Genomic DNA, 23,776 nt, shown 5'->3' on the forward strand with positions numbered 1-23,776 from the left:
GTAATTTTTACCCCTATACTATCCAACACTTTCCCTACTGTTGCACCCCCTGGAGTTAGAATAGTAATTTTTACCCCTATACTATCCAACACTTTCCCTACTGTTGCTCCCCCTGGAGTTAGAATAGTAATTTTTACCCCTATACTATCCAACAATTACCCTACTGTTGCACCCCCTGGAGTTAGAATACAAATTTTTAACCCTATACTATCTAATACTTACCTTAAATGCAATTTAAAATTATGCGTTGTAATGGTATGCGTTGTAAAGGTAGTATGCGATGTAATGGAATGAGTTGTAAAGGTAGTTTTTAAAAATGCGTTGTAGTGTCATGCGATGTAATGGAATGCGTTGTAGTGGATGTTGCGTTGTAAAAAATGCGTTGTAAGTGCATGCGTTGTAAAAGTGTGCGTTGTAACGACATACATCCTCTTGAAAGGATAGAAGGGGGTCGCGGGAGAGGAATCTTCTGGTGCTGCGGCCGGAGGTGGGGAGAGCTGAACCTGGGGGGTCAGCACACCTGTGTGAGGGAGCCCTGGGCACACACAGATAGCTCATCTCAGTCCTCATGACACGGACTTTCTCAGACACTCGCCTGCACGCCGGCTCCCTCACACACCTTGGCCTCCGAACGGGTCATGTGATCTGTTTTACTTGCAAACTGTACACACGCCTCTTCTCACGCTGCACTCTTAGAACACTCACACAAAAATGGGAAAGCAGGCGGTGAGTGTTCTTTCTCTCACACCCGTTCACCTCTAAGCGCTGTCACACATGCAGGCATACACACACACAGCCCAGTGGCCTGGCTCACACTCACTTGATCTCCGTCCGCAATTCGCACTCCCACTTTAAGGGGCATATTAACAAGCCAGGCGATAAAATTATCGCCGCTTTAGCGGCAGAAAACTGCCGCTAAAACGGCGATAATGGGCTTGATAATATGCTCTCTTGGATTTCAATTGAAGCCCAGGTTAAATGTGAAGGACATCTAACATGGGCTTCAATTGGAATTCCATGGAGCATATTATCAAGCCCATTATCGCCGTTTTAGCGGCAGTTTTCTGCCGCTAAAGCAGCGATAATTTTATCGCCTGGCTTGATAATATGCCCCTATGTTCTCACACACACACACACACACAAAAACTTCTGAAATGCAGTTTGGAGCTTTGAGTGACACACACAATCGAGCTCTGACACTCCTGTGAACACAGTTTTCTAAACTCTGACACCTACACATCTCTATCTTATGAGCTCCGATAGTCTCTCTCTCTCACACACACTGTCTCTGATTTTTATAACAGATACCATGAGTTTGTGGGGATTGACATGCAGATTTTAGGTTTTAAAGCACACAAATATGCATTATAGGGTAACTACAGTATACTCAGTGGTGTAACGAAACTTGAGGGGATCCCTTGTAAAATGCATGGCTCCCCTCCCCAGCAACCACTTCTACTGAGTGCCCCCCACCGATCCCCCACAGAGCTCGGGTGCACCCCTGCACTGCATGGCTGTTGTTGCATCACTGCGTATGCTTTTCCCCTATTAGGTTAAACGAGCAGTGGTTCTGCCACAATGCACAAACTACAATAAACTTCTCCTCTATCCCCTCCTACCTTGGGATTTCATTAAATGTTACAAACAATGATCTGTCTAAACAATTATTTAAACAAGCATTGGCATAGCCAATAGGTCTCGCCTTTGGGACCTTATAAGTGTTTAGCCATGCAACAGTTGATGTTGTTGCATGAACGATATTGTGCTGCATAACTAAATACTTATGAGGCCCCAAAGGCGAGACCTATTGGCTATGCCAATGCTTGTTTTGTGAGGCAGGGGGAGATTAGGTGATTTGTCCAGAATCACAGGATGTTGAGCGTCATTGCCGAGACTCAAATATGTGTGTATATATATATGTATATCTATATATATGTATACATATACACACACATACACACATACATACATACATACATACATACATACACACACACACTTTATTTTCACTGAAAAAAAAGGTTAAATTAATGTTATAGTTAGGAGAAATTTTCAGTGACAACATAATGTTCTAAAATTATCTCAAGTAACTCTAACTAGAGCCCCAAGATAACTACAACCTGCGCCCCAACTATGCATAGCTTTGTCATCAATGATGACATTGTAAATGTTGCAGTGATATCATCAATGATGTCACAGAAAACGTCACGAGTGATGCAACCAGGACAGTGGTAGTCTATGTAACCGTATATGCTGCAACTACAACTACTGAAAATGCGTAGCTAATGTAATGACACAACAAGCTCAACGTTCAAGATGCTGAAATATTTAGTGTGGCGACACCGAAGGTAGAGCGGTGCAGCAGAGGTGACATACTCTGCTTTCAGAGCTCCATCCCCACCTGACTTGCTCCTGCAGTGTTCTTAGGCAGCCTTCAAAATAGGACTCGCGGATGACATGCCCAGTGGGTTCAAACCACATTTACTGTAGAACAGAATCCCCCTGAGACCAAACTTTAAAATGCATCAAACATTTTAATATAGAGAGCATAGCTAAGATTCCGCAGGTTTAACCCATCAACGTGTCTGCTAAAGCGCACTTACATACTTAACAGAATCGAAAGCACTTGTTCCAGTCTGCTCTCAATCCAGCTCAGGGACATCCATGCTAAAAAAAATCCTAAAATAGATTCCAACATTCCCCTTCCTCATTGAAGATCTTAAAGCAGGCAGAGTGACAAAGATGGCACATGCACTGCATATGGAGGATAAGGCTAGCCAATCACTGCACAGGAGCAAGAGCACAGAAAAGCATCCTTGAGCTCTTTAGGAGATGAGCAATATGAGTCACATTGGATGCCCAACTCCATAGGGCCCCCAGGACTTTAGCGTAGAGCAGCACAGCAAGTCAGCTTGCTGCGCTACCCTATGACAAAGTGAAAGGCAGAAATGCACTGTATTTATGCAATACAGTGCATTCCTGTCCGTTTTCCCTGTGCTGGTGCAGTTTCGGCAGTCTAGCACAAAAGTAGGCACCCTTGAACCATGGTGCGAGGGTGCCTCTGTTGCAGGTATGATTGTTTTTGTGCAGGAAGGGACTCCTTTCTGCACAGAAACAATTCAAAGAGGCCTTTTCCTCTTTCTATGTGTGCTGCAGAATGCAGCACATGTAGAAAAAGGAAAAAATAAGGATAAATAAAGATAAGTAAGGATTTGGCGCTTCACCAGGTTCTAATGATCTTGTTAATCTGGGACAGCGTCAAAATCCATGGGTGTTGTGTGTACATGACCGGGGGAGCAGCGGTCTCGGGCCATGTAGAATGTAAATCAGTGATTTATCGCGATTTATGGTATAACCCGAATAATTTTGATATAGGGCGAAAAAATGCAGTATCCTGTGCAGTGTAGAATAAGGGTTCAACACGTAAAGAAGGATGTCATCTGCATAGAGGGAGATCCTATCCTACTAGTTCTCAGACCATCTCAGCCCCCTATTCAGTGGCTACTGAATGTCCCGGTACTCATAGGTACCGGGACATGCGTATATTTACAATAATATTCTCAGCGAGAGCGAGATAATGATTGCGGGCAGCGGATCACATTGCGCTTGAGTGACGGTGCGTCCATGTGGCTTAGTGGGGCTACGCCCCAACGCCCCAATGGACGCACCGCGCCTGTGTAAATAAGCCCCACATGGCCTGATTTAGAGTTTGGCAGACAAGGTGCTCTGTTGCAAATATAATGGAGTACCCTGTCTGCCAAACTCTCAGCCCACCCGCCTCATTTAGATATGGGCAGACCCTAAACTTTACACCAATTACACCAATGAAACCCCCTTTTGCTCTGTCGATAGGAAGCTTCCTCTGACAGTGAAATGGAGTAGGGGCCGTTAGAGGAAGGACATTACACCGCCTACCCTATTTAGGGTGGGTAGTGTGATGTCTTTTTTTTCTATCCCTTACTGCAAGGTTAAACCTGGCGGAGGGACAGAAAAAACAAGCATTGGCATAGCCAATAGGTCTCGCCTTTGGGACCTTATAAGTGTTTAGCCATGCAACCGTTGCATAACTAAATACTTATAAGGTCCCAAAAGCGAGACCTATTGGCTATGCAAAGCGGCCGTGCGGCCGCGAAAGTTAAAGTGATCGTGATCACGATCAAACATCGAAGCGGCTGTGCAGCCGCGAAAGTGAAAGTAATTGCGGTAAAGCGCAGCGCGCGCGCCCACGCACATGCACTGTAGCTCTAGGCTGGCCTGGTAGCACTTTTTGGAGCCCTCTCAATAAGTCTCGCCAGACCAGCGCATGCGCTGGGTCAGGCGAGACCTAAAAACAATGACCCTAAAACCCTGGCAGAAAATGCCAATTGTATGGGAGTCCTTAGTTTTTATTTTTCAACAACCAACTTCCGCTTTAGGATTGTGTTTTAAAAAAACGAAAATATGAAAAGTTGATGGACATGGGTCAAAAACCGATTGTTGCCATCCACCAAAATGTTTGTAACTTGATGGAAACCGCCATGACAGAGGCTGCTTTCAACGTACAAAGATGACCGCTTGGCCAAGGGTCATCTCTAAATTTGGCAGACAGTTATCCATCATAGTGGTAGATTTAATGTTATCCGCCTCCCAGATGGACTGTACTCCATCAGCCAAACGCCATTATTACTTCCACTACCTAATCCTGCTTCCGTTGAGCTAATAGGCAAAACTTGATAGGAAGAATCTTAGAAAAAACATGTTTTATGTGCCTGTTACCAACACACGGAGATTAACCGTTGTGTGGCAAGCATCATTAAAGTGTGCAAAGTCCATTTTGACTGCAATAGAGAGCCTGTTTATTTGACATGGACAGCGACACCTAAGAATCAATAAGCATTTGCAATGGAATAGGTCTCGCATCGACGAGAGTTTCATAAATGCGACATCTATCGCATTACAAATGCTAGTTTGTGAACACGCCCATGCGGCACTTGAACTTTAATGTCGGCCGCGTTCCTTTCCTTAGATGAGCCGTGTATAAAGAAAGGGGCATGGTTGCCATTAAAGTGAAAACGTGGTGTGGGGAGCTTTTACAAAAGAAATCATTTGTTTGTCAAGTTTAATGAAATTGTGCTCGGAGGCTGTAAATAAATCCCACCACGTAACAGCACATGTAAAAGGGTTTGAGGCAAATGCTTGTTTAAAGATGAGGTGTGCTATGTTTCATTGGATTGGCAACACAGAATGTGCATAAAGTATGAAGTGAAAACGAAATAGTTTTATATTCTAATAGCAGGCTTTGCCACATGTCTTCGCCATACAAAAAACTCTCAAACACTTTAAAGAGTACAATAACATGTATCGCGCCTTGTTCTAGAATGGTATTTTAATCGGAGAAGTAAAGCTCCTATGTGCCCATTGGCAACCGTCTCCGGCAGAAAATCCCTGCCTTAAAGTCTGCGGTGTAAAACTACAACTCCCAGAATGCACTGATGTTGTAAAATGGCTGGCGCCGCTGCCGAAGAAGGTGTCGTGTCTCCATCTCAGGGGGCACCCCCCACAGGTAAGTGGGGGCACACTGGAACTCGGATCAGCGGTGCTGCCGGGTTTCGGCTCTCCCACTGTCTTGAAAGGGGGAACAACCTTTACAACGCAACTTTTACAACGCACTACACTTACAACGCATTTTTTACAACGCAACATCCACTACAACGCATTCCATTACATCGCATGACACTACAACGCATTTTTAAAAACTACCTTTACAACGCATTCCATTACATCGCATACTACCTTTACAACGCATACCATTACAACGCATAATATTACACTACACTATCCAACACTTTCCCTACTGTTGCACCCCCTGGAGTTAGAATAGTAATTTTTACCCCTATACTATCCAACACTTTCCCTACTGTTGCACCCCCTGGAGTTAGAATAGTAATTTTTACCCCTATACTATCCAACACTCACCCTACTGTTGCACTCCCTGGAGTTAGAATAGTAATTTTTACCCCTATACTATCCAACACTTACCCTACTGTTGCACCCCCTGGAGTTAGAATAGTAATTGTTACCCCTATACTATCCAACACTTACCCTACTGTTGCACCCCCTGGAGTTAGAATAGTAATTTTTACCCCTATACTATCCAACACTTTCCCTACTGTTGCACCCCCTGGAGTTAGAATAGTAATTTTTACCCCTATACTATCCAACACTTTCCCTACTGTTGCACCCCCTGGAGTTAGAATAGTAATTTTTACCCCTATACTATCCAACACATACCCTACTGTTGCACCCCCTGGAGTTAGAATAGTAATTTTTACCCCTATACTATCCAACACTTACCCTACTGTTGCACCCCCTGGAGTTAGAATAGTAATTTTTACCCCTATACTATCCAACACTTTCCCTACTGTTGCACCCCCTGGAGTTAGAATAGTAATTTTTACCCCTATACTATCCAACACTTTCCCTACTGTTGCTCCCCCTGGAGTTAGAATAGTAATTTTTACCCCTATACTATCCAACAATTACCCTACTGTTGCACCCCCTGGAGTTAGAATACTAATTTTTAACCCTATACTATCTAATACTTACCTTAAATGCAATTTAAAATTATGCGTTGTAATGGTATGCGTTGTAAAGGTAGTATGCGATGTAATGGAATGAGTTGTAAAGGTAGTTTTTAAAAATGCGTTGTAGTGTCATGCGATGTAATGGAATGCGTTGTAGTGGATGTTGCGTTGTAAAAAATGCGTTGTAAGTGCATGCGTTGTAAAAGTGTGCGTTGTAACGACATACATCCTCTTGAAAGGATAGAAGGGGGTCGCGGGAGAGGAATCTTCTGGTGCTGCGGCCGGAGGTGGGGAGAGCTGAACCTGGGGGGTCAGCACACCTGTGTGAGGGAGCCCTGGGCACACACAGATAGCTCATCTCAGTCCTCATGACACGGACTTTCTCAGACACTCGCCTGCACGCCGGCTCCCTCACACACCTTGGCCTCCGAACGGGTCATGTGATCTGTTTTACTTGCAAACTGTACACACGCCTCTTCTCACGCTGCACTCTTAGAACACTCACACAAAAATGGGAAAGCAGGCGGTGAGTGTTCTTTCTCTCACACCCGTTCACCTCTAAGCGCTGTCACACATGCAGGCATACACACACACAGCCCAGTGGCCTGGCTCACACTCACTTGATCTCCGTCCGCAATTCGCACTCCCACTTTAAGGGGCATATTAACAAGCCAGGCGATAAAATTATCGCCGCTTTAGCGGCAGAAAACTGCCGCTAAAACGGCGATAATGGGCTTGATAATATGCTCTCTTGGATTTCAATTGAAGCCCAGGTTAAATGTGAAGGACATCTAACATGGGCTTCAATTGGAATTCCATGGAGCATATTATCAAGCCCATTATCGCCGTTTTAGCGGCAGTTTTCTGCCGCTAAAGCAGCGATAATTTTATCGCCTGGCTTGATAATATGCCCCTATGTTCTCACACACACACACACACACAAAAACTTCTGAAATGCAGTTTGGAGCTTTGAGTGACACACACAATCGAGCTCTGACACTCCTGTGAACACAGTTTTCTAAACTCTGACACCTACACATCTCTATCTTATGAGCTCCGATAGTCTCTCTCTCTCACACACACTGTCTCTGATTTTTATAACAGATACCATGAGTTTGTGGGGATTGACATGCAGATTTTAGGTTTTAAAGCACACAAATATGCATTATAGGGTAACTACAGTATACTCAGTGGTGTAACGAAACTTGAGGGGATCCCTTGTAAAATGCATGGCTCCCCTCCCCAGCAACCACTTCTACTGAGTGCCCCCCACCGATCCCCCACAGAGCTCGGGTGCACCCCTGCACTGCATGGCTGTTGTTGCATCACTGCGTATGCTTTTCCCCTATTAGGTTAAACGAGCAGTGGTTCTGCCACAATGCACAAACTACAATAAACTTCTCCTCTATCCCCTCCTACCTTGGGATTTCATTAAATGTTACAAACAATGATCTGTCTAAACAATTATTTAAACAAGCATTGGCATAGCCAATAGGTCTCGCCTTTGGGACCTTATAAGTGTTTAGCCATGCAACAGTTGATGTTGTTGCATGAACGATATTGTGCTGCATAACTAAATACTTATGAGGCCCCAAAGGCGAGACCTATTGGCTATGCCAATGCTTGTTTTGTGAGGCAGGGGGAGATTAGGTGATTTGTCCAGAATCACAGGATGTTGAGCGTCATTGCCGAGACTCAAATATGTGTGTATATATATATGTATATCTATATATATGTATACATATACACACACATACACACATACATACATACATACATACACACACACACTTTATTTTCACTGAAAAAAAAGGTTAAATTAATGTTATAGTTAGGAGAAATTTTCAGTGACAACATAATGTTCTAAAATTATCTCAAGTAACTCTAACTAGAGCCCCAAGATAACTACAACCTGCGCCCCAACTATGCATAGCTTTGTCATCAATGATGACATTGTAAATGTTGCAGTGATATCATCAATGATGTCACAGAAAACGTCACGAGTGATGCAACCAGGACAGTGGTAGTCTATGTAACCGTATATGCTGCAACTACAACTACTGAAAATGCGTAGCTAATGTAATGACACAACAAGCTCAACGTTCAAGATGCTGAAATATTTAGTGTGGCGACACCGAAGGTAGAGCGGTGCAGCAGAGGTGACATACTCTGCTTTCAGAGCTCCATCCCCACCTGACTTGCTCCTGCAGTGTTCTTAGGCAGCCTTCAAAATAGGACTCGCGGATGACATGCCCAGTGGGTTCAAACCACATTTACTGTAGAACAGAATCCCCCTGAGACCAAACTTTAAAATGCATCAAACATTTTAATATAGAGAGCATAGCTAAGATTCCGCAGGTTTAACCCATCAACGTGTCTGCTAAAGCGCACTTACATACTTAACAGAATCGAAAGCACTTGTTCCAGTCTGCTCTCAATCCAGCTCAGGGACATCCATGCTAAAAAAAATCCTAAAATAGATTCCAACATTCCCCTTCCTCATTGAAGATCTTAAAGCAGGCAGAGTGACAAAGATGGCACATGCACTGCATATGGAGGATAAGGCTAGCCAATCACTGCACAGGAGCAAGAGCACAGAAAAGCATCCTTGAGCTCTTTAGGAGATGAGCAATATGAGTCACATTGGATGCCCAACTCCATAGGGCCCCCAGGACTTTAGCGTAGAGCAGCACAGCAAGTCAGCTTGCTGCGCTACCCTATGACAAAGTGAAAGGCAGAAATGCACTGTATTTATGCAATACAGTGCATTCCTGTCCGTTTTCCCTGTGCTGGTGCAGTTTCGGCAGTCTAGCACAAAAGTAGGCACCCTTGAACCATGGTGCGAGGGTGCCTCTGTTGCAGGTATGATTGTTTTTGTGCAGGAAGGGACTCCTTTCTGCACAGAAACAATTCAAAGAGGCCTTTTCCTCTTTCTATGTGTGCTGCAGAATGCAGCACATGTAGAAAAAGGAAAAAATAAGGATAAATAAAGATAAGTAAGGATTTGGCGCTTCACCAGGTTTTAATGATCTTGTTAATCTGGGACAGCGTCAAAATCCATGGGTGTTGTGTGTACATGACCGGGGGAGCAGCGGTCTCGGGCCATGTAGAATGTAAATCAGTGATTTATCGCGATTTCTGGTATAACCCGAATAATTTTGATATAGGGCGAAAAAATGCAGTATCCTGTGCAGTGTAGAATAAGGGTTCAACACGTAAAGAAGGATGTCATCTGCATAGAGGGAGATCCTATCCTACTAGTTCTCAGACCATCTCAGCCCCCTATTCAGTGGCTACTGAATGTCCCGGTACTCATAGGTACCGGGACATGCGTATATTTACAATAATATTCTCAGCGAGAGCGAGATAATGATTGCGGGCAGCGGATCACATTGCGCTTGAGTGACGGTGCGTCCATGTGGCTTAGTGGGGCTACGCCCCAACGCCCCAATGGACGCACCGCGCCTGTGTAAATAAGCCCCACATGGCCTGATTTAGAGTTTGGCAGACAAGGTGCTCTGTTGCAAATATAATGGAGTACCCTGTCTGCCAAACTCTCAGCCCACCCGCCTCATTTAGATATGGGCAGACCCTAAACTTTACACCAATTACACCAATGAAACCCCCTTTTGCTCTGTCGATAGGAAGCTTCCTCTGACAGTGAAATGGAGTAGGGGCCGTTAGAGGAAGGACATTACACCGCCTACCCTATTTAGGGTGGGTAGTGTGATGTCTTTTTTTTCTATCCCTTACTGCAAGGTTAAACCTGGCGGAGGGACAGAAAAAACAAGCATTGGCATAGCCAATAGGTCTCGCCTTTGGGACCTTATAAGTGTTTAGCCATGCAACCGTTGCATAACTAAATACTTATAAGGTCCCAAAAGCGAGACCTATTGGCTATGCAAAGCGGCCGTGCGGCCGCGAAAGTTAAAGTGATCGTGATCACGATCAAACATCGAAGCGGCTGTGCAGCCGCGAAAGTGAAAGTAATTGCGGTAAAGCGCAGCGCGCGCGCCCACGCACATGCACTGTAGCTCTAGGCTGGCCTGGTAGCACTTTTTGGAGCCCTCTCAATAAGTCTCGCCAGACCAGCGCATGCGCTGGGTCAGGCGAGACCTAAAAACAATGACCCTAAAACCCTGGCAGAAAATGCCAATTGTATGGGAGTCCTTAGTTTTTATTTTTCAACAACCAACTTCCGCTTTAGGATTGTGTTTTAAAAAAACGAAAATATGAAAAGTTGATGGACATGGGTCAAAAACCGATTGTTGCCATCCACCAAAATGTTTGTAACTTGATGGAAACCGCCATGACAGAGGCTGCTTTCAACGTACAAAGATGACCGCTTGGCCAGGGGTCATCTCTAAATTTGGCAGACAGTTATCCATCATAGTGGTAGATTTAATGTTATCCGCCTCCCAGATGGACTGTACTCCATCAGCCAAACGCCATTATTACTTCCACTACCTAATCCTGCTTCCGTTGAGCTAATAGGCAAAACTTGATAGGAAGAATCTTAGAAAAAACATGTTTTATGTGCCTGTTACCAACACACGGAGATTAACCGTTGTGTGGCAAGCATCATTAAAGTGTGCAAAGTCCATTTTGACTGCAATAGAGAGCCTGTTTATTTGACATGGACAGCGACACCTAAGAATCAATAAGCATTTGCAATGGAATAGGTCTCGCATCGACGAGAGTTTCATAAATGCGACATCTATCGCATTACAAATGCTAGTTTGTGAACACGCCCATGCGGCACTTGAACTTTAATGTCGGCCGCGTTCCTTTCCTTAGATGAGCCGTGTATAAAGAAAGGGGCATGGTTGCCATTAAAGTGAAAACGTGGTGTGGGGAGCTTTTACAAAAGAAATCATTTGTTTGTCAAGTTTAATGAAATTGTGCTCGGAGGCTGTAAATAAATCCCACCACGTAACAGCACATGTAAAAGGGTTTGAGGCAAATGCTTGTTTAAAGATGAGGTGTGCTATGTTTCATTGGATTGGCAACACAGAATGTGCATAAAGTATGAAGTGAAAACGAAATAGTTTTATATTCTAATAGCAGGCTTTGCCACATGTCTTCGCCATACAAAAAACTCTCAAACACTTTAAAGAGTACAATAACATGTATCGCGCCTTGTTCTAGAATGGTATTTTAATCGGAGAAGTAAAGCTCCTATGTGCCCATTGGCAACCGTCTCCAGCAGAAAATCCCTGCCTTAAAGTCTGCGGTGTAAAACTACAACTCCCAGAATGCACTGATGTTGTAAAATGGCTGGCGCCGCTGCCGAAGGAGGTGTCGTGTCTCCATCTCAGGGGGCACCCCCCACAGGTAAGTGGGGGCACACTGGAACTCGGGTCAGCGGTGCTGCCGGGTTTCGGCTCTCCCACTGTCTTGAAAGGGGGAACAACCTTTACAACGCAACTTTTACAACGCACTACACTTACAACGCATTTTTTACAACGCAACATCCACTACAACGCATTCCATTACATCGCATGACACTACAACGCATATTTAAAAACTACCTTTACAACGCATTCCATTACATCGCATACTACCTTTACAACGCATACCATTACAACGCATAATATTACACTACACTATCCAACACTTTCCCTACTGTTGCACCCCCTGGAGTTAGAATAGTAATTTTTACCCCTATACTATCCAACACTTTCCCTACTGTTGCACCCCCTGGAGTTAGAATAGTAATTTTTACCCCTATACTATCCAACACTTACCCTACTGTTGCACTACCTGGAGTTAGAATAGTAATTTTTACCCCTATACTATCCAACACTTACCCTACTGTTGCACCCCCTGGAGTTAGAATAGTAATTTTTACCCCTATACTATCCAACACTTACCCTACTGTTGCACCCCCTGGAGTTAGAACAGTAATTTTTACCCCTATACTATCCAACACTTTCCCTACTGTTGCACCCCCTGGAGTTAGAATAGTAATTTTTACCCCTATACTATCCAACACTTTCCCTACTGTTGCACCCCCTGGAGTTAGAATAGTAATTTTTACCCCTATACTATCCAACACATACCCTACTGTTGCACCCCCTGGAGTTAGAATAGTAATTTTTACCCCTATACTATCCAACACTTACCCTACTGTTGCACCCCCTGGAGTTAGAATAGTAATTTTTACCCCTATACTATCCAACACTTTCCCTACTGTTGCACCCCCTGGAGTTAGAATAGTAATTTTTACCCCTATACTATCCAACACTTTCCCTACTGTTGCACCCCCTGGAGTTAGAATAGTAATTTTTACCCCTATACTATCCAACAATTACCCTACTGTTGCACCCCCTGGAGTTAGAATACTAATTTTTAACCCTATACTATCTAATACTTACCTTAAATGCAATTTAAAATTATGCGTTGTAATGGTATGCGTTGTAAAGGTAGTATGCGATGTAATGGAATGAGTTGTAAAGGTAGTTTTTAAAATGCGTTGTAGTGTCATGCGATGTAATGGAATGCGTTGTAGTGGATGTTGCGTTGTAAAAAATGCGTTGTAAGTGCATGCGTTGTAAAAGTGTGCGTTGTAACGACATACATCCTCTTGAAAGGATAGAAGGGGGTCGCGGGAGAGGAATCTTCTGGTGCTGCGGCCGGAGGTGGGGAGAGCTGAACCTGGGGGGTCAGCACACCTGTGTGAGGGAGCCCTGGGCACACACAGATAGCTCATCTCAGTCCTCATGACACGGACTTTCTCAGACACTCGCCTGCACGCCGGCTCCCTCACACACCTTGGCCTCCGAACGGGTCATGTGATCTGTTTTACTTGCAAACTGTACACACGCCTCTTCTCACGCTGCACTCTTAGAACACTCACACAAAAATGGGAAAGCAGGCGGTGAGTGTTCTTTCTCTCACACCCGTTCACCTCTAAGCGCTGTCACACATGCAGGCATACACACACACAGCCCAGTGGCCTGGCTCACACTCACTTGATCTCCGTCCGCAATTCGCACTCCCACTTTAAGGGGCATATTAACAAGCCAGGCGATAAAATTATCGCCGCTTTAGCGGCAGAAAACTGCCGCTAAAACGGCGATAATGGGCTTGATAATATGCTCTCTTGGATTTCAATTGAAGCCCAGGTTAAATGTGAAGGACATCTAACATGGGCTTCAATTGGAATTCCATGGAGCATATTATCAAGCCCATTATCGCCGTTTTAGCGGCAGTTTTCTGCCGCTAAAGCAGCGATAATTTTATCGCCTGGCTTGATAATATGCCCCTATGTTCTCATACACACACACACACACAAAAACTTCTGAAATGCAGTTTGGAGCTTTGAGTGACACACACAATCGAGCTCTGACACTCCTGTGAACACAGTTTTCTAAACTCTGACACCTACACATCTCTATCTTATGAGCTCCGATAGTCTCTCTCTCTCACACACACTGTCTCTGATTTTTATAACAGATACCATGAGTTTGTGGGGATTGACATGCAGATTTTAGGTTTTAAAGCACACAAATATGCATTATAGGGTAACTACAGTATACTCAGTGGTGTAACGAAACTTGAGGGGATCCCTTGTAAAATGCATGGCTCCCCTCCCCAGCAACCACTTCTACTGAGTGCCCCCCACCGATCCCCCACAGAGCTCGGGTGCACCCCTGCACTGCATGGCTGTTGTTGCATCACTGCGTATGCTTTTCCCCTATTAGGTTAAACGAGCAGTGGTTCTGCCACAATGCACAAACTACAATAAACTTCTCCTCTATCCCCTCCTACCTTGGGATTTCATTAAATGTTACAAACAATGATCTGTCTAAACAATTATTTAAACAAGCATTGGCATAGCCAATAGGTCTCGCCTTTGGGACCTTATAAGTGTTTAGCCATGCAACAGTTGATGTTGTTGCATGAACGATATTGTGCTGCATAACTAAATACTTATGAGGCCCCAAAGGCGAGACCTATTGGCTATGCCAATGCTTGTTTTGTGAGGCAGGGGGAGATTAGGTGATTTGTCCAGAATCACAGGATGTTGAGCGTCATTGCCGAGACTCAAATATGTGTGTATATATATATGTATATCTATATATATGTATACATATACACACACATACACACATACATACAACCATACATACACACACACACTTTATTTTCACTGAAAAAAAAGGTTAAATTAATGTTATAGTTAGGAGAAATTTTCAGTGACAACATAATGTTCTAAAATTATCTCAAGTAACTCTAACTAGAGCCCCAAGATAACTACAACCTGCGCCCCAACTATGCATAGCTTTGTCATCAATGATGACATTGTAAATGTTGCAGTGATATCATCAATGATGTCACAGAAAACGTCACGAGTGATGCAACCAGGACAGTGGTAGTCTATGTAACCGTATATGCTGCAACTACAACTACTGAAAATGCGTAGCTAATGTAATGACACAACAAGCTCAACGTTCAAGATGCTGAAATATTTAGTGTGGCGACACCGAAGGTAGAGCGGTGCAGCAGAGGTGACATACTCTGCTTTCAGAGCTCCATCCCCACCTGACTTGCTCCTGCAGTGTTCTTAGGCAGCCTTCAAAATAGGACTCGCGGATGACATGCCCAGTGGGTTCAAACCACATTTACTGTAGAACAGAATCCCCCTGAGACCAAACTTTAAAATGCATCAAACATTTTAATATAGAGAGCATAGCTAAGATTCCGCAGGTTTAACCCATCAACGTGTCTGCTAAAGCGCACTTACATACTTAACAGAATCGAAAGCACTTGTTCCAGTCTGCTCTCAATCCAGCTCAGGGACATCCATGCTAAAAAAAATCCTAAAATAGATTCCAACATTCCCCTTCCTCATTGAAGATCTTAAAGCAGGCAGAGTGACAAAGATGGCACATGCACTGCATATGGAGGATAAGGCTAGCCAATCACTGCACAGGAGCAAGAGCACAGAAAAGCATCCTTGAGCTCTTTAGGAGATGAGCAATATGAGTCACATTGGATGCCCAACTCCATAGGGCCCCCAGGACTTTAGCGTAGAGCAGCACAGCAAGTCAGCTTGCTGCGCTACCCTATGACAAAGTGAAAGGCAGAAATGCACTGTATTTATGCAATACAGTGCATTCCTGTCCGTTTTCCCTGTGCTGGTGCAGTTTCGGCAGTCTAGCACAAAAGTAGGCACCCTTGAACCATGGTGCGAGGGTGCCTCTGTTGCAGGTATGATTGTTTTTGTGCAGGAAGGGACTCCTTTCTGCACAGAAACAATTCAAAGAGGCCTTTTCCTCTTTCTATGTGTGCTGCAGAATGCAGCACATGTAGAAAAAGGAAAAAATAAGGATAAATAAAGATAAGTAAGGATTTGGCGCTTCACCAGGTTTTAATGATCTTGTTAATCTGGGACAGCGTCAAAATCCATGGGTGTTGTGTGTACATGACCGGGGGAGCAGCGGTCTCGGGCCATGTAGAATGTAAATCAGTGATTTATCGCGATTTCTGGTATAACCCGAATAATTTTGATATAGGGCGAAAAAATGCAGTATCCTGTGCAGTGTAGAATAAGGGTTCAACACGTAAAGAAGGATGTCATCTGCATAGAGGGAGATCCTATCCTACTAGTTCTCAGACCATCTCAGCCCCCTATTCAGTGGCTATCCCTGTATCCCCACCGCCAACAGCTCTAGGACTAAGGCAAAGATCAGAGGGGAGAGGGGCAACCTTTTCTTGTGACCCTTTGCAATTTGAAAACGACTGATCGTCCCCCATTCACCGTTACCTGTGCTGAGGAGTCAGTATTTATGAGCCGTATCCATGCTAAGAATTTTGGTCCAAACCCCAGTCTCTCAAGGACAGCAAACAGGAAGGGCCATTCTATCATGTCGAAAGCCATTCTAGCGTCTAATGACACTACCATCGCCTACTCTGCCCTACCCAACTCTCCGTGAAGGCGCAGTATTCCTACCAGGCTTAAATCCAGATTGATCAAGATGGATTATTTTATGTAACAATGGAGCTAATCGGGTTGCCAATACTTTTGCTAATATCTTGACTTTGACATTCAGCAGGGAGATCAGTCTATAAGAAGCACAACTCTCCGGCTGTTTACCAGTTTTACGTATTACTACAGTGTAAGCACAGCTCTGATTTTCACGTAGTTTCCCAATACTGAGACTCTCCTGAAGCATCTTCACTAAATAAGGGGCGGTCTTGGACGCTGTTAGATTGGGAGGTCGTTCAGGCCCATTGCGCTCCCGGCCTTCAGCGATTTAATGGCTTGGATCGCTTCACTATCCATAAGGTCAGTCTCCAGACTGTGTCCGTCGGTTGTCTCCAAAGATGACATGTAAAGGGTGGTCAATAATTCTGGCACTTCATCTGCAGTGGCTCGTGACAACAGCGTATATAGCTGCTAATAATATGTAGCGAATGCATTAGCTACCTCCTGTCTGTCTCGAACTGGAGTTCCATCCTCTGCAGTGAACTCAAATCCTCATTTAGAAGCTGCTTCCCTTTTATCTAACCACGTCAGTAGTTTACTCGCTCTATCCCCTAGCTCGTATAAGCGATGCAAGGTTGCCCGGTGTCTTGCTTTGGCTGCCTCTTCCACGATATCCCTATATTCTTTCTGTTTGACATGCAGTCTGTGCTGTGCATCTTATTTTCTGGCGACAGCATCTCAGACTCCAATGTCTTAACCTCTCCTTCTAACACAGCCAATTGCTTTGTTTTTTCTTTTTTGTGGCCAGCAATAAGTGAAACCCCTTGACATCTTATAACTGCCTTAAAGACCTCCCATAGAGCTTGGGCCGATTAGACCGAACCCTCATTTTCTTCAAAATTTTGGGCCGTAGCCGTTTTTAGGCCAGCTTGGATCTGCTGCACCTTAAGATACCATGGATTAAGTGGCATCACATTACCCCCAGATGCAGGTCTTCTCTTCTGCCATAAGTTGAGCAGAGTGGGAAACAATCCGAGATTCCCCTCAGGAGGTGGCACACCTTGCTGAATGTCAGGAGCTGCCCTGCAAGCCCGAACAAGTAATCAATATGTGACAAACTGCCCTGTGCACCAGAATGAAAGGTATACTGGCGGGCCAGTGGATTGCACATCCACCACACGTCCACCAGGTCCATTGCTCATAAAATAGTCTGCCAGGACCTTACCATAGGGGTCACTCTGTCTTGCCGGCCAGCGGTCTATTCCCCACAGAGACCCGCATTGCAGTCACTGCTAATAAATAGATCCTCCTGCGGCAAAGAGACAATGAGCAAGCCTAAATCTGTGAGTGTCACAGCATGGTGTCTCGGGGAGATGTAGAGGGAAAGAATGTAGAACAGCCTGTTTTCCTAAAGTGCCCGTGAGGGTCATGCATAATATTTTGTATGGTAAATTAAAGAGAGTTGTGTCATAGGATACCCACCCCTCTCGACCCTCTAGTATAGTCTGCATGTGCTACCATTTTATAACCCCATCTATTAAGCGTGCAATAGGTGGTTCCCTGTAGGTTAATTTCTTGCAGTAGGGCTATATCAGGTGAATGGCGTTTTAGGTGTTGTAGCACTACCCCCCTTTTAGTTTTGTCCCCTACACCATTCACATTCCAAGAGAGGATTTTAACACTGTAGGAGACTTGGGCAGTACTCATGATCTCTTGCATATACAGTGTCGTAACATCTAGGCTGGGAGATCAGTCTAGCTCTTTTTTAGATCAATTCATAATTAGAATACAAAACACTGCTATATGTTCACCCATAGGTGAAATGGTATTGTATTATGGTCTTTGTTGCATGTGATGTCATGTGAATTTTTATTTTTTATTTTTAGTTTCTGTTGAAGGGTTCACAGATTGTTTATTATTGTGTGTATGTCAACTGTGTATGATTTTGATGTACATTAATGGCCTGTTGATATTTCCTGAAACATTGTAAAAGGTAAACTGTGGCCGTGTTAATTGATTTGCGTGGTCACAAATTTAGCCATCTGTGTTAAATGATTGTCAGCATTGGCACTTTTTCTTGCAACACAACTTTCTAAAAGTGGCATTTTCAGAACTGTGACTTCAAATCCGTCTTTACCAATAAAGAGCTTTTAAACTACAATTCTCTAGCCACCAAATACAACATTACTACTTACTCCCAATCAAAAGTTATCACTTATTAAATGCAATAAGGTAATCTAGTGTTATCCTATGGGAGAGGTAGGCCTTGCAGTAGCGAAAAAATTAATGTAAGAGTTTTTCACTACCATGGCAAGCAAAAGTTATAATTACATGTCCAACTTTCCAAACTGTAGTGAATGAGCCACTTTTGTGGTCTGACACCCTATGATGACCCTCACCCACCACCATGTTAACTGATTTTAAGTGTGTTATGTTACCCTAGCCTTAATGTAGGATGGGTTTGCATATGCCTGCTTCTCTTCTGTCCTGTAATCTTGCTGTCTTTTAATGGAATAGTCTTGCCAAGAATAGAAGATATGGGATTTTGAGGTGCAGTGTTGTGGGTGGTGGTGCACACATGTGCTCAATGTTGGATACTGAGGGATTAAGTGTATAATGTTATTTGGGTTAGGTGAATTATGACTTTGACCTATTGGCTTTGACGTGGTCTAATGTCATTCTGATTTCTGACTTTACCTTGCTTTATGGCAGTGCTGACTTTTGCCTTTGACATGTTCTCATGTCATCTTGCTTTTCAATTTCATCTTGCTTTGGGCCTTTCTGTGTGCATGGCTAAACTAACTCCATTTTCATGCTGAAGCCATTTTCTGTGCCTGCACGAAGAAGAGGGCATGTTTTGCTTTCCTCCTGTTTTTCACACTGTACTGACTAGAGAGAACTGGTTCTTATCAGAGGAATGTACATGGTCTGTCTCGGAGCCAAAGCAAAGGCCTGATCAACCGATGCAGTGGCCTTGGAGCAAGCTGGTACGGGCTCTCATGAGAACGAGGGGGCGAGGCTTGCTAGAAGCTTCGTTGTGTTTGAATTTGTATTAAAAAGGGGAGCCTACACTGGCCTGGTGGAAGTTCACGCCAAGGAGCAGACGTATTGTCACGGAAGAGTGGAGGCTGGTGTCACCTCTGAACTTTCGCCCGGTCCAAGCAATGGACTCCCCTTGAGCAAAGTGGGGTGAAATGATGGAGCAGTAGGTGAGGTGTCTCTGCTACTAACTGTCTCTTGATTCTTTTCCGAATTCTTTCCTTTCCTTCTTATTTTCTGATTCTTATATCCATACATATGTATATTTCTACATGGATATTTGCCTTGAGTTTGTTTTAATCATACTATTGATATGTTAGAGTCTGCTATGATAAGTGTATTTGGCTTACCGAGTGGTGCTATTTACTAATAAATACATCCCAGACATACCAATTCGTCTTTTCCTTGTAGCAGGAGGTGTGGACTCTTCTTGGCCAAGTATTCTGTTGTAGAAGGATGGGTGAATTCCCTTCTAGCAGGTAATTGTGTTATAGGAAGTTGTTCTACTCCTGGCAAGTGATGTGCAAAGTATGTTTCGCTCTAGAGAAGTGCTGTGTATACATTGTTTTCTTGCCTTGCCTTTGGGGGAGTGTTGAAAGTTTGCCCACCCTAGGAAGTGCTGTGTATATGTTATATTGCATAAGTTTGGAACTGATATTCTCTCCCTGGGAAAGTGACGGTACTTACATTGGTCCAGGGGAGATCTGAGCATTACACAAACACATTGCATCCTGGCCTCTTGGCTCTGTAGGACCTACCCAAGGTGTGATTTATATGTATTAAAAAGGAAGGGTTACACTTGGCAAAAAGTTTAAAACTTCACAAACAGATTAAGGGGAAGTAGGAGGTACTGAAGAGCATGGTGTAACCACCCCACAGAACTTTACGCAAACTATAGAGCCCAACTCGATTGGATCAATCTAAGAACCCTCCTGGTGACCTAAGGAGAAATGAATCCTATTCCTTTAAAGAACTCTCACCCACAAAGGGTACCCAGGAAAAGTTAGGAAGTCTTGGGACTCTAATTACATTTTTGTCAGGTACAGACAGAGGTATTTTAGGTAAGCAGGCCAGGTGAGGACCTTGTAGCCTGTGTGACAACAGGCACACCTCTCCTCCATATAACTATGGAGCACTATTAAGTGACTTAATTGATACTCATATATGAACACCAAGTAAGTGGTAAAGATCCGCTTGATGTATGTATGGTAAATTCACCAGTTACATCAGCATTACGGAATGGGTGTGGATTGTGGTAGTGTAATCGGTCTCAATGAAAGCCATGAGGATTTGGGAACATAAGTGGCAGAAACATGTTAACCCTAAGAGGAAGTAGGTGTAACTAGAGCTCCAGGACATCTTAACGTTTACCATTTTTAATCATACCAGCTGAGGCCTAGATTAAAGAGTTAGGGCTACCAGGCAAATATTTTTCAAAAGTAACCCTACCCCCACTCAATATCCTATTCCTTTTCCAAAAAAGTGCTCCCATGCATTTCACAGGTTGTAGCACATTATGTTCCGCAACAGAACGGGAAGAAGCTCTATTATGAAGTATGCTATCAAGGGGTGGCCACCACTGGTGGGTGAGAGTTATATAAAGAAAAAGGATTATTTTCTCCTCAGGTTGACGGGAGGGTTCTTAGATTGATCCAATTGAGTTGGGCTTTATAGTTTTAGAAAGTTTAAAACTTACCCTACAGGTTGCAAGGATAGGCTTGTGACACATTTAAAAAGTATACTTAGGTGGGTGGCACAAAAAGTGCTGCAGGTTCACTAGTAGTATTTAATTTACAGGTACTAGGTAAATGTATCACCACTGTACTAGGGACTTACAAGTAAATTAAGTGTGCCAGTTGGGTGTAAGCCAATGTTACCATATTTTAGGGAGTGAGCACTCTCACTTTAGAACTGCTTAGCAATGGCAAAGAGCACAAAGTCCTAAAGCCCAACAAACAAGATAAAACAATGGAGCAGAAAGGCAAAATGTTAAGGCTGACAAGTCTAACAGGCATCTTGCAATTAATGTGGGAGAAAACGAAAGTAGCGCTTCACTGGCAAACTCTGTAAAGTGGCGCTAATGTGTTTGGGTGTGAATAAAACCAATCTGGCCTCTTTGCAACCACTCTGTCTTGCTTTATTTAGTTATTTCTCATATTTTGAACCTTTTCTCTGTTTGTCCCTAGGCTGCACTTTGGAATTGAAAAATGTCAAAAAAGTCGACATTTCCAGCAAAAGTATTTCCGTCTCTTTTGGATCCATTTCACAGTGGAAGGTATGAAGAAAAGCAGAGGAAAGAGGGTATAAGAGCCATTTCTTGAAGTCACAGCTTTCATTCAGCGACAGCAAGTGAGGAGGAGCGAGACAGAGACAGAAAGAGAGGGCATAAGAGGAAGAGGAGGGGCAGCTGTCAGCGGCAGAACAGGAAAAGTGGACACTTCTCCTTATTAGGTCTCACCTGGCGTTAGCAGCGTGCATGCGCTGCGCTCGCCATGCAAGGCCTTCTTGGAATCAATACGGATTCCGAAGCTTTCAGAGGCGGACTTGAAGCCCCGCCCATCTTTTTCATTCGCTGGCCTCATCCTCCATGCTAAACGCTGGCTCACGATTGAAAAGGAGGCTTATTAGTCCCTCCTTGTTACCGCACTGTCCACTTTTGGCCCCGCCCACCGGGGTTGGATCTTTCACTTGCGGTGTTACACCGTCTCCTTTATTAGCTGGGACGCACTCTTTCTTTGTCATTGTGAGTGCGGGCCGCCTGGGTCGAGCTTGTTTACGTCGGTAACCACTTTTTTTTGTTATTAAAAGATGACCACGCTTGTTTTTCTCACTTAAAGCCCTGCAAGGACCAAAGATCGGGGTTTCACATTTCAACACCTGCAAAAGCAATGCAAACGATATAGGAACATGTATGTTTTCGATTGGTGAGTGTACGTGAACTGCGGGTTTGGTTAGTAGTTCAAAGGCTCATTGGGCTGCGGTGTATTTAAAAGGTCTGATTGGCTGGCGTAGCATTTCCCACATGTTCATTGGTTGAGGTGCCTCGGTAACATCACTGATGTTACGTTCCTACGATTTATGTATTAGAGGATGAATCCGGGCACTTGAAACTTCGCCATGGTGGTCAGACCTATTACCAGCTTCTGTTGAGCACTCCTGTGTGGAAAGCCACCCATACTTTTATTACGCCAGACGTTGTTGTTTCCTGCACCCTGCTCCATCCCGCCCCCTTGAGCACTGGGCTCACACTGTAACAGCGGGGGGGCACCTGCGTGCTAGTGCTTAGGCCGCCTGCTGAGCTTTTCTGTAGTCCATCTTGGGACCACTAGGTGGTAAGTGTTTCCATAGTGACAGGGCTCTGAGCAGGCTTGTCCGTCGGGGTGGTATTGGACTGCTGAATTCAGTGCTCTGGATTAAAGGCTTGTGATCAGCAGGGTCTGTTAGTGGCTACCCACGATATCTTGTGCACCTAGCGCACAGTGACATTCCTTAGTGTGAGCCTCCGTGTTTTATAGGGTTAGCAATGCGAATCTTTGAGTGTCACCTGGCTTGTGTGTGCATGTTATTCACAGACTCCGGGTTGCACGTATGGAGCTGAAGGCTTGCGCAGGAAAAGAGTCCAGCTGTGAGACTTAGAAGGTGCCATATTTGGGTTGTTGCGTTCCTCTGTGCTCCTGGTTACCTTGTGGGTTGAAGACGGCCCCAGGCTTGTCTTGTTAGGCAGAGGTTAAGAGGGACAGCTGCAGGGCTTTTTCCATTAATGTCTTGTCCGACATGATCGATAATGGAGGAAGGGCAGGGACAACAACATATGCTTTGAGTTTGTGCAATGTTCCCGTTACATGTTTTCGTTCTCCAATGTCATGATCTAATGCATGTATATTATCATAGGCTGGGCGCAGATCGTGCCTTACTATTATATTTCGATCCCCAGCATACTAACTAATCAGTGATTGTATTACGCTAAGTTGAAGAACTTAAAATAACAGAGAAAAGCCCAACAAATTAATGACAAACATTTGCAATGCAATAGGTCTTGCATTTACACGAGTTTAAGCTATTGGCATTGCAAATGACAATGTCTTTTATTGATGTTTCAAAAATGCTAAAAATAAAAGGCATTGCTATTTGCAATGTCAATTGCTCAAACTTGCGTAAATGTGATACCTATTACATTGCAAATGCTTGTTTTTTCTAGGCAAGAAGGAAGAGACAGAGTGCTTTTCTTTCTGTACCCACC

This window comes from Triturus cristatus, chromosome 3_1 (assembly GCF_964204655.1).
Source record: "Triturus cristatus chromosome 3_1, aTriCri1.1, whole genome shotgun sequence".
Classification (NCBI taxonomy): Eukaryota; Metazoa; Chordata; class Amphibia; order Caudata; family Salamandridae; genus Triturus; species Triturus cristatus.